The sequence below is a fragment of the Homarus americanus genome, unplaced genomic scaffold (genome assembly GCF_018991925.1).
Source record: "Homarus americanus isolate GMGI-L3 unplaced genomic scaffold, GMGI_Hamer_2.0 scaffold22250, whole genome shotgun sequence".
NCBI lineage: Eukaryota > Metazoa > Arthropoda > Malacostraca > Decapoda > Nephropidae > Homarus > Homarus americanus.
In genome coordinates this window covers 12488144-12504791 of record NW_024741189.1, presented here as the reverse complement: position 1 = coordinate 12504791, position 16648 = coordinate 12488144, and positions in this window count along the sequence as shown.

Below are 16648 nucleotides of genomic sequence, written 5' to 3'. Positions count from 1 at the left end.
GGGAGACGATGCGGAAGACTGTGAAAGTATCCTAGAGGCTATAGAAGAGTCCTAGAGGCTGGAGAGAAATCCTAGAGACTGTGGAGGAATCCTAGAGGCCACTGAACACCTGCTAGGATGAAAGAAGCCGGTGCTCGTCAATAAACCGTAACATAATTAAGGAGCAATTGTTGTGTCATAATTACACCTTAAGTCGGGGAGTAAGGGAGGATACGACCTGAGCCATTAGCTAATACGACGCGACGTCAAAGGAAGATAAATATTTGAGGACATCTCTCCCAGGGGCGCCGACGGAGGAGGAGGTGGGCCGATCACAGGCAGGTCCAGATGCGCCCCAGAGCCCTTGTCAACTGGATGCCTGTAGTGTTGTGTTAATGTCCCGTGTTTATGCACCGTGTTAATGTCCCGTGTTAATGCCCCGTGTTAATGTCCCGTGTTAATGTCCCGTGTTAATGCCCCATGTTAATGCCTCGTGTTGATGTCCCGTGTCATTGTCTCGTGTTAATATTCCTTGTTATGTTAGTATTGGGAGATACATACTTCCTTTTCCTCCTTCCTTACATCCTTCCTCAACTTGGTGGGAAGGAAGGAAGGAAGGAAGGAAGGATCAGGTTAACCTCTCTGCCATTCGCACATCAGCTGATTTTCCGCCGTTCAATCAGATTGTAGATCCGAATCTCCCTGTGTGTTTACCGGGCGGACTAATTTCTGAAAATCAGGTTACGAGTTGGTGTGTGTGTGTGTGTTAAAGGTGCGACAGTTGGTGTTGTGTTAAAGGTGCGACAGTTGGTGTTGTGTTGAAGGTGCGACAGTTGGTGTTGTGTTGAAGGTGCGACAGTTGGTGTTGTGTTAAAGGTGCGACAGTTGGTGTTGTGTTGAAGGTGCGACAGTTGGTGTTGTGTTAAAGGTGCGACAGTTGGTGTTGTGTTGAAGGTGCGACAGTTGGTGTTGTGTTGAAGGTGCGACAGTTGGTGTTGTGTTAAAGGTGCGACAGTTGGTGTTGTGTTAAAGGTGCGACAGTCCCCATGGCTCCCTCTGGCCACGCCCCTACACAGGATACCCGAGGCCCCGCCCACTGGCCCTCCTACAGAGACTCACAGATCGTTACCCTTACGTGACAGGAGGATGGTGGGCGTGACAGGAGGATGGTGGGCGTGACAGGAGGATGGTGGGCGTGACAGGAGGATGGTGGGCGTGACAGGAGGATGGTGGGCGTGACAGGAGGATGGTGGGCGTGACAGGAGGATGATGGGCGTGTCAGGAGGAAGGCACCACACACCGCTAATCCACCAGCCGATATCATGACTGCTCGTTAGGTTAGGTTAGGTTAGGTGACACTAAGGCCCTACCATACCCATTTCATCATCAGCGGCACGAGCAATCAACAACGCCAAGCCAAGCGTTCGTTTCTACCCCAACACTGATGAGAATATAACATAACTTACCCAGAGAAACAACACAATAAGAACAAGAACAACAACAACAATAATAATAACAAGAACAATAATAATAACAAGAACACTAATAATAACAAAAACAACAATAACAACAACACCTTCATTTACCTTCCCTTCACCTGTAATCAAAGTGCGTCTCATCAACTCACCTGGAAAGAAAGAGAAAGTAATTAGCATTATTCTCGTGCAGGTGTCTTTAACAAGTTCACTATTAACATTATTATTACTATTATTATTATTATTATTATTATTATTTCAGGGTCGCAGTGGTGACAGAACATTATTTCAGAGACAACCCGAAATTTCAAGGCAAAAGAAGGGTGTTTTCTGCCTCACACCTCCCCATCCTTCACCACCCTCCCCATCCTTCCCTACACCTCCCCATCCTTCACCACCCCTCCCCATCCTCCACCACACCTCCCCATCCTTCCTACACCTCCCCCCATCCTCCACCACACCTCCCCATCCTTCACCACCTCCCCATCCCTCCACCACACCTCCCATCCTCCTGCCACCACCTCCCCCATCCTCCACCACACCTCCCCATCCTCTCACACCACCTCCCCATCCTTCACCTCACCCTCCCCCATCCTCCACCACACACCTCCCCATCCTTCACCACCCCCCCCATCCTTCAACACCTCCCCCATCTTCACCACCCCTCCCCATCTCTTCACCACCCTCCCATCCTTTCACACCCTCCCCATCTCTTTCACATCTCCTCTCATCCTCTCACCACACCTCCCCATCTCACCACCTCCCATCTCCACTACACCTCCCTCATCTTCACCACCCTCCCCATCTTTTCTTCACACACCTTCCTTGTCCTCCCACACCTTCCGTCTTCTAAACCCCCATTCTTCCCTACACCTTCCTGCCCATCCCCAGACATCACAGAACACTTCTGCCTCATTTGTTTCCCCCTCCTCCCATTTATCTCCCCAAACACCCATTCCTTATCTCCCCAAAACTCCTTCCATTCCACCCCTTCTACTCACTGTTACTCCCTCTACTCCTTCTCTCCCTCACCCCCTCTCCCTCCGCACCTCCCCAACACCAACACATCACCACCACCACCACAGAGGCAAAAGACTGAGGCTGCACACACCACTCCAGCAGAAAAAGAACTGAAGGAGGCGAAGAAGGAGGCGGTGAACTGGCGAGAGAAGATGATTAATAGAAATGCGGAGTGAGCAGCCTCGCCATAATGGATCACGCTGGTTATAAATCTCGCCCCGCACCAGCCACCCTCACGGTCCGGGGCTGTGTGGTGCTGCTGGGGGCTGTGTGGTACTGCTGGGGGCTGTGTGGTGCTGCTGGGGACTGTGTGGTACTGCTAGGGGCTGTGTGGTACTGCTGGGGGCTGTGTTAATGCTGCTGGGGGCTGTTGTACGAGTAGGGACTATCTGCTGCTGCTGCTACTGTAGGGGACTGGATGTTGATGCTATGCCTTGCTGCAGGAGGAGAAAGAGGAGGTGCGCACTGCTGCAGAAGGGCTGTCGTGAGTTGTGTACTGCTGCAGGTCTCCCCACCACCCCAATCCAGCCGCGTCCAACCCCCACCCACCCACCGCCCGCCCGCCCGCCCGCCCCTACGCGTCAACATGTACACGACACACCTGGTTCTCGGGGGCTGAAGATCTGACCACCTACAGCCAGGAGGGTGAGAAAGGGAGGTGAGGGGTGAGGGAGTGAGAGGTGAGGAGGAAGGAGGATGGTGAAGAGAGAGAGAGAGAGAAATAATAAGTAAGGAGGCGAGGTAGCAGCAAAGTAGGAGGAAGAAGGGGGGTAAAGGAAGAGGAGGAGAGCTAGACACGTGGGAGAGGGAGAGAGGAGGGGAGGGAGGAGGGACCTGGAGGAGTTCTGAGGCAAATATGAGGATGATTTTACTGCAGGGTTTGGTGGGAGATATCTTACACCGAGCACCCTGATGATGGCCACCCCGGGGCCAGCTGGCCAGGGAGAACAGTTGGCCGCCAGGGAGGAAGAGACAGCAGCTGGCCGAGGGAGAAGAGACAGCTGGCCAGGGAGAAGGGGAGACAGCTGGCCAGGGAGGAAGGGAGACAGCTGGCCAGGGAGGAGGGAGACAGCTGGCCAGGGAGGAAGGGAGACAGCAGGGAGGGAAGGGAGACAGCTGGCCAGGGAGGAAGGGAGACAGCTGGCCAGGAGGAGGAGGGGAGACATCAGGCATAACCTAACCTAACCAAGTTGTCAGGAATATATTTGACTCTTGTACAGAAATTTTCTTGGTGTGAGGACTTGGTAGGAGGGAGAGAGAGGGAGAGGAGGGAGAACGAGGGAGAGAGGGTAGGAAAGGAGATGGGTAGGGGATAAGGAAGGGAGAGAGAGAGGGAGGGGGTGGGAGGGAGGGAGGGGGTGGGGAGGGTTGGGGGAGGAAGGAGGAGGAGGGAAGGGGTTGGGATGGGGAAGGAGGAGGAGGGAAGAGGTGGGAGGGGAGGGAGGGGGTAGAAGAGGGGGAGGAGAGTTCAGGTAGAAAATAATTCACTACAGGTACCTGGACTGGGTGATAGTGGCGGTGCAAATGACGGTGTAACAAGGAGCACCACCACAAACTATTTTCCTGCCATCCCTCCTCCCTCTATCTTTCCCTCGGGTACCTCACACACTCTCCCTTCCTCCTCCTGCCATCCATCCACATACACACACATACACATCCCTACCCCCACACACACAAACACATTCTCTCATTGTGTATGTATTAATTCAACACAAGACCATCACAGTATGCGTGGTAGTGGTAGTAGTGACAGTGGTTGTGGTGGTAGTGGTGGTAATGGTAGTAGTGGGGGGAGTGGTGGTGGTGGTGGTGGTAGTGCAAGCAAGTACTGCACCACCACACCCCCCACCACACCCAGCCGTGTTTATATTATTCATGGTTGCATATCGCCTTATCTAGTCTGGTTCACTAAGTCTTCACAAAATTATTATATGAGAATGTTGGAAGGTTTCTCGTGTCACAACTCCGGGGGGGTAGGAGTAACGTAACGCTCACTTAAAACATCCTTTACTTGTTGTTCTTCGTGTTGTTCTTCGTGTTGTTCTTCCTAATGCTGCTACCCCCTAACCCCACACTCCCTACCTCCTCCCTCCCCCCCAGACCAGCTGCGGTAAGGCCCGGAAACATTCACTGTTGTGTTGAACTTTTATTGAATGAGAAATAAGATGTCTGTCTGTATGTCTCTCTGGCACTGTACGTCCAGTTAAAGAGCTTTGTAAATATTGTTGTTTTTACTGGTGTGTGTGTGTGTGTGTGTGTGTGTGTTGTGTGTGTGTGTGTGTGTGTGTGTGTGTTGTCAAAAGCAGCAGTGGCACAGGAACAACAGCAGATGGGTAAGCAGAACCAGTAGCTAGGGAGAAGCAGGAAGGGCAATGTGTGGGGTGAGGGGGGTGAGGGAGGCGGGGGTGAGGGAGACGGGGGGTGAAGGAGGCGGGGGTGAGGTGGGGGTGAGGGGAGGCGGGGGGTGAGGAGACGGGGGGTGAGGGAGGGCGGGGGGGGGGTGGGGAGGGCAGGGGGTGAGGGAGACAGGGAGTGGGGAGACGGGGGTGAAGGAGGCGGGGGTGAGAGGAGGTGGGGGTGAGGGAGACGGAGTGTGGGGAGACGGGGGGTGAAGGGAGGCGGGGGTGAGGGAGGTGGGGTGGGGAGACGGGGGGGTGGGGAGGCGGGGGGTGAGGTGCAGCAGCAACATCGGGAGGAGGAGGAGGAGGAAGAGCAGAAGGAGGAAGGAGAGCGGCCTGGGGTGTGTGAAGAAGAGTGTGGCTGTTGAGAGCGTCGTCAGCAGCAGGAGGGAGGTGCGTGAGGGTGATGGTGACGTCAGCAGCAGGAGGGAGGTGCGTGGGGTGATGGTGACGTCAGCAGCAGGAGGAGGTGCGTGAGGGGTGATGGTGCGTCAGCAGCAGGAGGGAGGTGCGTGAGGGTGATGGTGACGTCAGCAGCAGGAGGGAGGTGCGTGAGGGTGATGGTATCAGCAGCAGGAAGAGGGAGACATGTGAGGTTAAAGAGGCAGCAATATAAGCAGAAACACAGCAGTAGGGACAGCAGAAGGAGTATTAGGGGAGGAGGAGGGTGAGGGCGTGAAGAGGAAGGGGTTGTGTGTGTGTGTGTATAGGGGTTTATGTGTATGTTGGGGATTGTGTATGTTGGGGATTGTGTGTGTATGGGGATTGTGTGTATGTTGGGATTGTGTGTGTGATGGGGGATTGTGTGTGTGATGGGGGATTGTGTGTGTGATGGGGATTGTGTGTTGGATTGTGAGGGGCCATTGGGGGGGGGGCGTGCGTGAGGTCCGGGCAATCAGTAGATGGGGCGGGCCGGGATCGTGCAAAGTGACCACATTCGACTCACAACGATCCACCGACCAGCTCCCCGCCCTCCCTCCCTCCCCCACACTCCCTCGCTCTCTTTCTCTTTCCTCCCTCCCTCCTTCCCTCTCCACCCCTTTCCTTCCTTCGCCTCCTCTTCTCGCCCTCTTTAAAACAGCTACACATTAACGCAGAAAGAGCAAACAAAATGGTAAAATTTACACAAGAACGATAAAAATCACTTGTAAATACCTGTACTTCTCTCTGACACACAGGAAGTAAATACAATAACACTATATTTATTATACAAAAAATTATCCCAATAAGCAGTAACTCTCCCCTCTTTCCTCCTCTCCCTCCTCTCCTCCCCTCTCCGCCCCTCTCCCTCCCCTAACTCGTCCCTCCAACACTCTCCCTCATTCTCGCCATCTCTTTCCTCCACACTAACTCTTTATCTTCTTTCAATCCCTCCCTCCCCCTCCCTCTCTCATTTTTCTCTCTCTCTCTCTACATAACACCCACAACACACGGATCAATATTAAGACTTCCACGTTAACACAGCACAATAAGGCAACACCGACATCAACACAACACCCACAGCAAGGCAACACCGACGGTTACACAACACCCACGTCAACACAACACCAAGGCAACACCGACGGCCACACAACACCCACGTCAACACAACACCAAGGCAACACCGACGGCTACACAACACCCACGTCAACACAACACCCACAGCAAGTCAACACCCACGTCAACACAACACCCACAGCAAGGCAACACAGTAGTATAAAGGAACAGATAATTATATTGTATCTATCTATATATAATTAAAGAGCTGACGAACTCATTGACATGCTCTCTCTCGGATAAAATATCAACAAACGACACCAAACATTGAAGTATATAAGAGAAAAAAAACGGGCAAAAATGCCCCCACACTCTTCTTCCCTCTCCTCTCGGCCTCCCCCTCCTTCCTTCCCCTCTCTCTCTCCTCTCTCCCAGTCTTCCTTCCCTCTCTCCACACCCCTCCCCCTCACCACTCTCACAGCCTTCTTCCCTCTCTCTCCCCATCACCCCACCCTTTTCACCCCCTTAGACAGGTTGGTGATCCGGAGACAGAATGAGGAAATCAGACCAATCACCTGGGGGAGGGGAGAGAGGAGGAGAAGGGGGAAAGAGGCAAGGCCGACACCACAGGTAACAAGTCCACCTGTCACTATCACTCACACAAGTCCGTTCACTATCACACCAGACGTTCACCGTCACAGCCACACACAGTACAGTATTCTATAGTACAATGGACCAATCATAACAGCCCTGACCCGAGTATAATCAGGCCACCCACGCTACAGATTGGCCAATTAAAACTGCCCTGAGAACACAAATTGACCAATTATAACGCTCCTGACCCTGATATAATGGAAGGGTACGGGCGAACACGCGAACCACCTGAGGATTAGGCACCCCTGATTATGTCACGTGATGATTGAACACCCTACCCTAACCTAACCTAACCTAACCTAATCTAAAGTAACCTTACCTAACCTAACCAAACATAGTCCCACCAGGTAAGAAAAATAATAAAAACATTTAATTAATCTTCAGGTAAAATGAAACAGGTGACAGTGGCTAATCTTCAGGTGAGACGGACAGAGACACACGTTATACAAACTTAGGCCACACAAATGTAGTAATAAAAGATTGGAGGCAAGTTTGGAGGGAGGGGGAGGAGGGGAGAAAGGGGGAGAGGGAGGAGGGGGTGAAAGTTAGGGTAGTGTCACTATAAGTTTACGCCAAGCTCTCCTGTTTTATTCACCCCCCTTAGTCCCCCCATCGCCCCTCCCTCCAGTCCCACCTCGTCCTTCCTCCCCAGTCCCCCCATCCCCTCACCACCACCTCCCCTCCCTCAGTCACCCCGCCAATAAATAGTCCTCGCAACTTAAGGTGTAAGAATGCAGCTGATTGCTCGACCAAAAAATAAATAAAATAATAATAATAATAATAATAACATCAAAGAGAAGAAGAAGAGGAAGAAAGAACAAGATACCAGTAATTTGTGGTCCTAGTGTACAGTCAGTCACCTTGGCCAGTTACCTGAGACAGTCACCTTAGCCAGTCACCTGGGATAGTCACCTTGGCCAATTACCTGAGACAGTCACCTTGGCCAGTCACCTGAGACAGTCACCTGAGACAGTCACCTTGGCCAGTCACCTGAGACAGTCACCCCGACCAGTCACCTAGGCAGTCCCGTGAGACACATCCTCGCCATCCACTCCACCAGTCACCTGCGCGGCAACACTAATCACTTCACTGAGTCACCTGGGAATCATACACATTAGCCAGATCAGGTGTATCAAGAAGCTCAGTGTCAGGTCGTATTGAGGCCGTCACGAACGACCTCCTCCCTTACCACCACCCCCTGAACGACCTCCTCCCTTACCACCACCCCCTGGACGACCTCCTCCCTTACCACCCTGGAAGAAGGAATATACGTGACCTGAACGACCACACCGTCGAGGGCAAGAGGGACCTAACGACTCATTTCAGCAGTCTGGAACACTAATTACTTGGAGCCGGATAATGACCCAGCCGGCCGGGCGGTTCCAATGATGCTGTTCACTCACTCACACCACTGATCACAGCCGGGGTCGTGTCCTCTGTATCCGGCTCCAGGGGGTCGAGTGTATCCGGCTACAGACGTATAGTGTATCTGGCTATTGATATATAATGTATCCGGCTAATAATGTATACTGTAACCGGCTACCGAGGTGTTATAACATATCCTGCACAAAGCCTATCACTTTCACTAGATAACACCTCACTTTCATTAGATAACACCTCACTTTCACTGGATAACACCTCACTTTCACTGGATAACACCTCACTTTCACTGGATAACACCTCACTTTCACTAGATAACACCTCACTTTCACTAGATAACACCTCACTTTCACTAGATAACACCTCACTTTCACTGGATAACACCTCACTTTCACTAGATAACACCTCACTTTCACTGGATAACACCTCACTTTCACTAGATAACACCTCACTTTCACTAGATAACACCTCACTTTCACTGGATAACACCTCACTTTCACTGGATAACACCTCACTTTCACTGGATAACACCTCACTTTCACTGGATAACACCTCACTTTCACTGGATAACACCTCACTTTCACTGATAACACCTCACTTTCACTAGATAACACCTCACTTTCACTGATAACACCACTTTCACTGATAACACCTCACTTTCACTGGATAACACCTCACTTTCACTGGATAACACCTCACTTTCACTGGATAACACCTCACTTTCACTAGATAACACCTCACTTTCACTGATAACACCTCACTTTCACTAGATAACACCTCACTTTCACTGGATAACACCTCACTTTCACTGGATAACCTCCCTCACTAGATAACACCTCACTTTCACTGATAACACCTCACTTCACTAGATAACACCTCACTTTCACTAGATAACACCTCACTTTCACTGGATAACACCTCACTTTCACTGGATAACACCTCACTTTCACTGGATAACACCTCACTTTCACTGGATAACACTCACTTTCACTGGATAACACCTCACTTTCACTAGATAACACCACCACTGGATAACACCTCACTTTCACTGGATAACACCTCACTTTCACTGGATAACACCTCACTTTCCCGGATAAACCTCACTTCACTGATAACACCTCACTTTCACTGGATAACACTCACTTTCACTGATAACACCTCACTTTCACTAGATAACACCTCACTTTCACTAGATAACACCTCACTTTCACTGGATAACACCTCACTTTCACTGATAACACCTCACCAGATAACACCTCACTTTCACTGATAACACCTCACTTTCACTGATAACACCTCACTTTCACTGGATAACACCTCACTTTCACTGATAACACCTCACTTTCACTGGATAACACCTCACTTTCACTGGATAACACCTCACTTTCACTGGATAACACCTCACTTTCACTGGATAACACCTCACTTTCACTAGATAACACCTCACTTTCACTAGATAACACCTCACTTTCACTGGATAACACCTCACTTCACTACTAGATAACACCTCACTTTCACTAGATAACACCTCACTTTCACTGGATAACACCTCACTTTCACTGATAACACTCACTTTCACTGGATAACACCTCACTTTCACTGGATAACACCTCACTTTCACTGGATAACACCTCACTTTCACTAGATAACACCTCACTTTCACTGGATAACACCTCACTTTCACTGATTAATGTCTCACTCACACTGCTTGAGTTGCCAATTAGCCAGTAGACGGTGCACGTGTACAGGTAGTGGTGGTGGTGGTTGTTGTTGTTGTTGTTGTTGTTGTTGTTGTTGTTGTATTATTATTATTATTATTCGTAGTAGTAGTAGTAGTAAAAGTAGTAGTAGTAGAAAAAGAAAAGAAGATAGGAGGAAGAGACGAAAAAAGAAGAAGAAGAAGAGACACAAGTGAGACACAAAATCCGATTTATTGCGTAATTCTCTCTCACCTTCATCCCGCTTCTCACCCATTTCATCTGATTTTAGGGTGTGACGGGTGTGTGTTGTGACGGGTGTGTGTTGTGACGGGTGTGTGTTGTGACGGGTGTGTTGATGGTTGAATTTCTGGGTAAGATCTGACGTATTCTGGCCGGGCACTGAAATTCATATATCAATGTACAATATTGTGTGTGTGTGTGTGTGTGGGACATGAACGTATACGCTGAGCTCTTACACGATAATGACACACACACACACACACACACACACACACACACACACACACACACACACACACACACCAGTATCAATCAATCATTCCGTAGACGAGGTTCTGACAGCTAGCCAGTGCAGTAAGCGAGGTGTCCGGTGTTCCTGGGTGTCGGACCCTCGTGTAAAGCGACTTAACGGCGTGGGTGGGTCTTCTTCCAACACGGGTCAAGACAGTGCTAAACGCGAGGTAGACACGCCTTGGTCGGGTGAGAGGGATGGGGCTGGGTGAGAGGGATGGGGCTGGGTTTAATGAGGGACAGGGCTGGTGAGAGGGATGGGGCTGATAAGAAGGACGGGGCTGGGTGAAAGGGATAGAGAGGGACAGGGCTGGTGAGAGGGGCTATTGATTGTGGGAGGAGGAGGAGGAGGAGGCTAGCGGGACGTGATAAGACTCGGTAACTCATAGTGTGTCTTCCTCCTCCTCCTTCCCTCCTTCTTCCTCCCACCTCTTCTTCCTCCCCCTCCTTCCCTCTTCTTCCTCCCCCCCTCCTCCTTCCCCGACCCTACTCTCATCTTATCACTCCAACACCACCATCCAGCCTTCCCTCCCCACTCCACCGCCACCCCTCACCTCCCCACTCCACTACCACCGCCCTGCCCTGCCCTGCCCTCCCTCCCTCCCCAACACTACCACCCCAGTCTCACTTCCCTCCCCACTCCATTCAGCCTCACCCTCCTCCACCGTCTCCAACTGTTATTTCTGTCAAGATGCTGTTGAAATGATCCATCTGCTTTTGTTGTGGGGAGGGAGAAGAGAAGAGAGGAGAGAGAGAGAGAGAGAGAGAGAGAGAGAGTTTTATTCCTAATTTACACACAATAGTAATACAGTAATCTCACCCAATCCTAATTACTAAAACACTAATTGACGTCTGTAGTTTAATTAGCCAAACAACAACAACAACAGTATAGGCAAATACAACAACACTAAACAAATAAACTAAAGAGCTATTATAATATTCGTGTTGTTGTTGTTGTTGTTGTTGTTGTTGTTGTTGTATGTATTTGTTTACTGTGCAACATGACACAGGTACGATAACATCTGTCTCAGGACTCTGTCTGTCTGTCTGTCTGTCTTAAGCCCTTCACTATCTACCCCAGCCCCCTCACTATCTACCCCAGACCCCTCACTATCACCCCAGCCCCCTCACTATCTACCCCAGACCCCCTCACTTTCTACCCCAGCCCCCTCACTATCTACCCCAGAGCCCCTCACTATCTACCCAGACCCCTCACTATCTACAGCCCCTCACTATCTACCCCAGCCCCTCACTATCTACCCCAGACCCCTCACTATCTACCCCAGCCCCCTCACTATCTACCCCACCCCCCCTCACTATCTACCAGCCCTCACTATCTACCCCAGCCCCCTCACTATCTACCCCAGCCCCTCACTATCTACCCCAGCCCCTCACTATCTACCCACCCCCTCACTATCTACCCCACCCCCCTCACTATCTACCCCACCCCTCACTATCTACCCCAGCCTCACTATCTACCCCACCCCCCTCACTCCTACCCCAGCCCCCTCACTATCTACCCCAGCCCCCTCACTATCTACCCCAGCCCCTCACTATCTACCCCAGCCCCCTCACTATCTACCTTGGTCCCTAGTCTCTCACTTCCCCTGCGTGGTGTCAGCAGCCGGGCAGCAGCAGCAGGCGCCTAGCTCACGAGGTAAAATCAATGGTACCGTACACCTCTGAGCGTCGCCGCATCAAATCTATACAAGCAAACCTTTATTTCCTCACCTGGTAATTAACCCAATACCACGTAAGATCACCTGAGTTCATCACTAATCTCAAAAGGTTCTCAGTTTGCAGTGAGACTTAAGATCAGTGTGTGGTGGGTGTGTGTGTGTGTGTGAGTGTCGTGTGAGTGTCGTGTGTGTGTGTGTGTGAGGTGTCGTGTGTGTATGTGTGTGTGTGTGTGTGTGTGTGAGTGTCGTGTGTGTGTGTGTGTGTGTGTGTGTGGGTGAGTGTCGTGTGTGTGTGTGTGTGTGTGTGTCTACAGGCATGTGGAACTAAGACAATCTCTCCTCCCACGGGGTTACCATCACGGCGTGTCCTAACATCACCGTGACGCTGGGACCACAACACACACGGGAGAATATCGGGTGGTAACGACCGTGTGATTAAGGTTAGGTTAGGTTAGGCTGGCTAGGGAGGGAGGCCAATGTGTGGGAGAGGACCAATCACAACACATTATGCCCCCATACGCGTGAGTTTTATCGGTTTTAACCTAACCTAACCTACTGGACACGACATTCACCCGTGTGGCCGCCAGTGTATTGATCACCTGTCCGTAATTAAGAGACACCTGAGACCGGGAATACGGTTATGATCGGCCTGGGTGTGTGTGTTAGGGGAGGAAGGGAAAGGGAGGGGAGGAAGGGGAAGGAGTAGGAGGAAGAGAGGGAGGAAGAAGAACCTGTTTTCCGCTTCCTCCTCTCCTCCTCCTCCCCCACCTGAGCCACCCACTCATCCACTTCCACCACCCGCCCACCCACTAATCCTCCCTCCTTCCACCCACCACTCACTCCCTTCCACCACCCACTCACTCACTTCCACCACCCCAGAGCCACCCACTAGACCCAAGATCCACCCACCCACCCTGCCTGCCGCCCTTTCAGCCTTCCTTCTGGCCGCCCGCCAAGAGCCGCCCATTACCTAGGAGGGTCACTCATATATTCCACCCAATTACACACCAATTACCCTCTCACTTTCCGTTTGGTTTGGTGTAATGGGTGGCCGCATTACTCACCCCACCCTCACCTCACCGCCTTTCATTGCCCTGTTTATCTATCTATTAATTACTCTACCTTGGTATGTATGTATGTATGTATGTATGTATGTATGTATGTATGTATGTATGGGTAAGTTAACAATAGAAGTATTAAATGTGGGAGTATAATATTAAGATGAGAGAGAGAGAGAGAGAGAGAGAGAGAGAGAGAGAGAGAGGTAACACCTGAATTCTTAACTTTCCACGGAAAGTTAGCAGGTAAGGGAGGACACACACACACACACACACACACACACACATGTACTTGAGTTAAATAATTAAACACTACAAATCATTGGCCTCCTGAAGTATACTAGTGACCCTCATAAAGACCTCCAAACGAGGCCATTAAGTGTGGCCTCTGCGTTGAACACCCCAACAGGACACACTGGGGTCAATACAGGTCACAGAGTTGATGGGGTCAAGTCTCACATATCCTTTAAGGGTGACTGACCTGATCTGGTTAAAAACATGTTTATATTTTGTTCTAACTTCAGTATCGATATACACAGCAGAACACAGAACACAGTCAAAGCACAGCAGAGAACATCACAGCAGAACACGAGCAAAACAGCACAGTACAGCATCCTCCCACATAACATAGCCCTCCATCACCACTCCATTCCTCTCCATCACCACTCCATTCCTCCATCACCATTCCATTCCCCATCACCACCCACCCCCAACACCACTCCATTCCCCCAACACCACCATTCTCCCCAACACCACTCCATTCCCCAACACCACTCCATCCCAACACCACTCCATTCCCCAACACCACTCCATTCCCCCAACACCACTCCATTCCCCCAACACCACTCCATCCCCCAACACCACTCCATTCCCCAACACCACTCCATTCCCCATCACCACTCCATTCCCCCATCACCACTCCATTACCCCCTTTAAGGACACCACCTGTTTCCCTGTCCACGCCTCACGACGGAGCTTTGAAGTCGTTCTGGTACAGGTCCTCCTCCTCTGACCTGACCCTCTGGCTCCTGACGACACATCTCGACAGTATCACCAGATTTTATTCTCTCGTGATGTGTGTGACAGAGAGAGAGAGAGAGAGAGAGAGGAGAGAGAGAGAGAGAGAGAGAGAGAGAGCATGGTAAACTTCCTGTCTCAAATACTTGCCTTATTATCTGGAGTTTGGAACAGGCTGTGGGTGAGTGGGTGGACGCTACACACCACACAACATCCCCACACCCCGCCAACCACCCCACACCACACTCAACCTCTCCACACCACCACCCTCCCCCGCAGCCCCACACCACCACTTCCTCCCCATACCACCCCCCACAGCTGCAATAAAAGGTCACCACTCTTAAAAATGAAACACAATATCACGTAATGAGCCGGATATAAGAGGTCAATAGGGGTCATTAGGGTACGTCTCAGTCACCTTTAACTCTCTCTCTTCTCTTCTCTCAGCCCCTACCTAGTTTAACAAGGGATGACGTGGGGGGCTTGGGGAGGGGCTTAAAACGATGACGTGGGGGCTTAGAGGAGACGTGAGGGGCTTAGGAAGGACTTGGATGGCTTGTGGAGGGTTTAGGGAAGATCTGCAGGGCTTAGGGACGACCTGAAGGGCTTAGGAAGGACCTGAAGGGCTTAGGAAGGACCTGAAGGGCTTAGGGAGGACATCGGGGGCCTGTGGAGGGCTTAGGGCAGACACACCCTATCACTACCACCACAACCCCCTCCGGTCAGCAGCAGGACCCCGGCAGAAGGAGTAACTAAAACAACTTGGTAAAGGTGCCGGTTGGTGGCTTACAGTATGTCTGAGTGATGAACTTAACACCAACAGACATGATTCTTCTCTCTTCTCTCTCTCTCTCTGTCTGTGTGGTCTTTTACACACACACACACACACACACACACACACACACAACACACACACACACACACACACACACACACACACACACACACACAGAATACACTTCATTTTTGACAACGGGATCCTCGGAAACAAATTGCTTTCAGAATGCAATATCAATATCCAGCACAGGACGGGAAAATGCCAAGCAGCTTCTACGGTGAGGTAAAAAAAATGGTCAGTCTGATTCCTTTATTAAAACTGAACTGTCATCATAAGCTCAGTCTGAACCAGTGGACAGAGAGAGAGAGAGAGAGAGAGAGAGAGAGAGAGAGAGAGAGAGAGAGAGAGAGAGAGAGAGAGGGAAGGGTTAGGTTAGGTTTGAGGTCTATGTCCGGTAATTAGAAAGTCCCCCGACATTGTGTAAGTTAATGCATGGTACTGGCGATAGTTAATTAGAGGAACAGGCAGGTATTTACAGCTTACGAGCCATTACCTCCCGCCACCTGAATTACAGTGAGTCAACTAAAGTAATTTAGTCAACAAATACAGACGGACTCAGTGAGAGAGAGAGAGAGAGAGAGAGAGAGAGAGAGAGAGAGAGAGAGAGAGAGAGAGAGAGAGAGAGAGAGAGGGGAGAGAGAGAGAGAGAGAGAGAGAGAGAGAGAGAGAGAGAGAGAGAGAGAGAGAGAGAGAGAGAGAGAGAGAGAGAGAGAGAGAGAGAGAGAGAGAGAGAGAGACACACCTAGTATATCTGACACAACAACCACTACCAACACCTCCTATTTTACTGAGTGAGCCAAATTGAAGGTATATATCACACTGACAGTATACCTGAATTACCACACTGTCCTTCCTTACCTGGGCGAGAGTTCTGACAGTAAGGAAAAGCAAATAATGTATCTTCTACTCTGACAACATTTGATATGGGTTCCGACAAATACGAGAGAGAGAGAGAGAGAGAGAGAGAGAGAGAGAGAGAGAGAGAGAGGAGAGAGAGAGAGAGCAGCAGTGTGTGTGTGTGTGGTATTGTCTCTGTTAAGTAATTGGCAACATCGAGAGACAAACTAGTTGCTTTATCTGCGGGAATCACCGTAAGATTCTATTTCTTCTGCCATCCTACTCACTATCCTTCTTCACTATCCTTCACTATCCTACATTATCCCCTTAAGTTTATGAGGTGCATTTTTAGGCCTGTTTATGTGGTGTGGGGGTGAGTGTGGGGGGTGAGGTGTGTGTGTGTGTGTGTGTGGCGTGAGGTGGGGGTGGAAGTGTACCAAACAAAGACAATTTCCTCGAAACAGACAGTCGATGGATAAACAGACATACAGACAACCAGTCCACATTTCTGTGTACCGACAGAGAAGGAGAGAGAGTAGGGAGGGGAGACGGAGAGAGAGAGGAGGGGGGGGGGAGGGGGAGAGGAGGGGGGGGGAGGGGGGCTC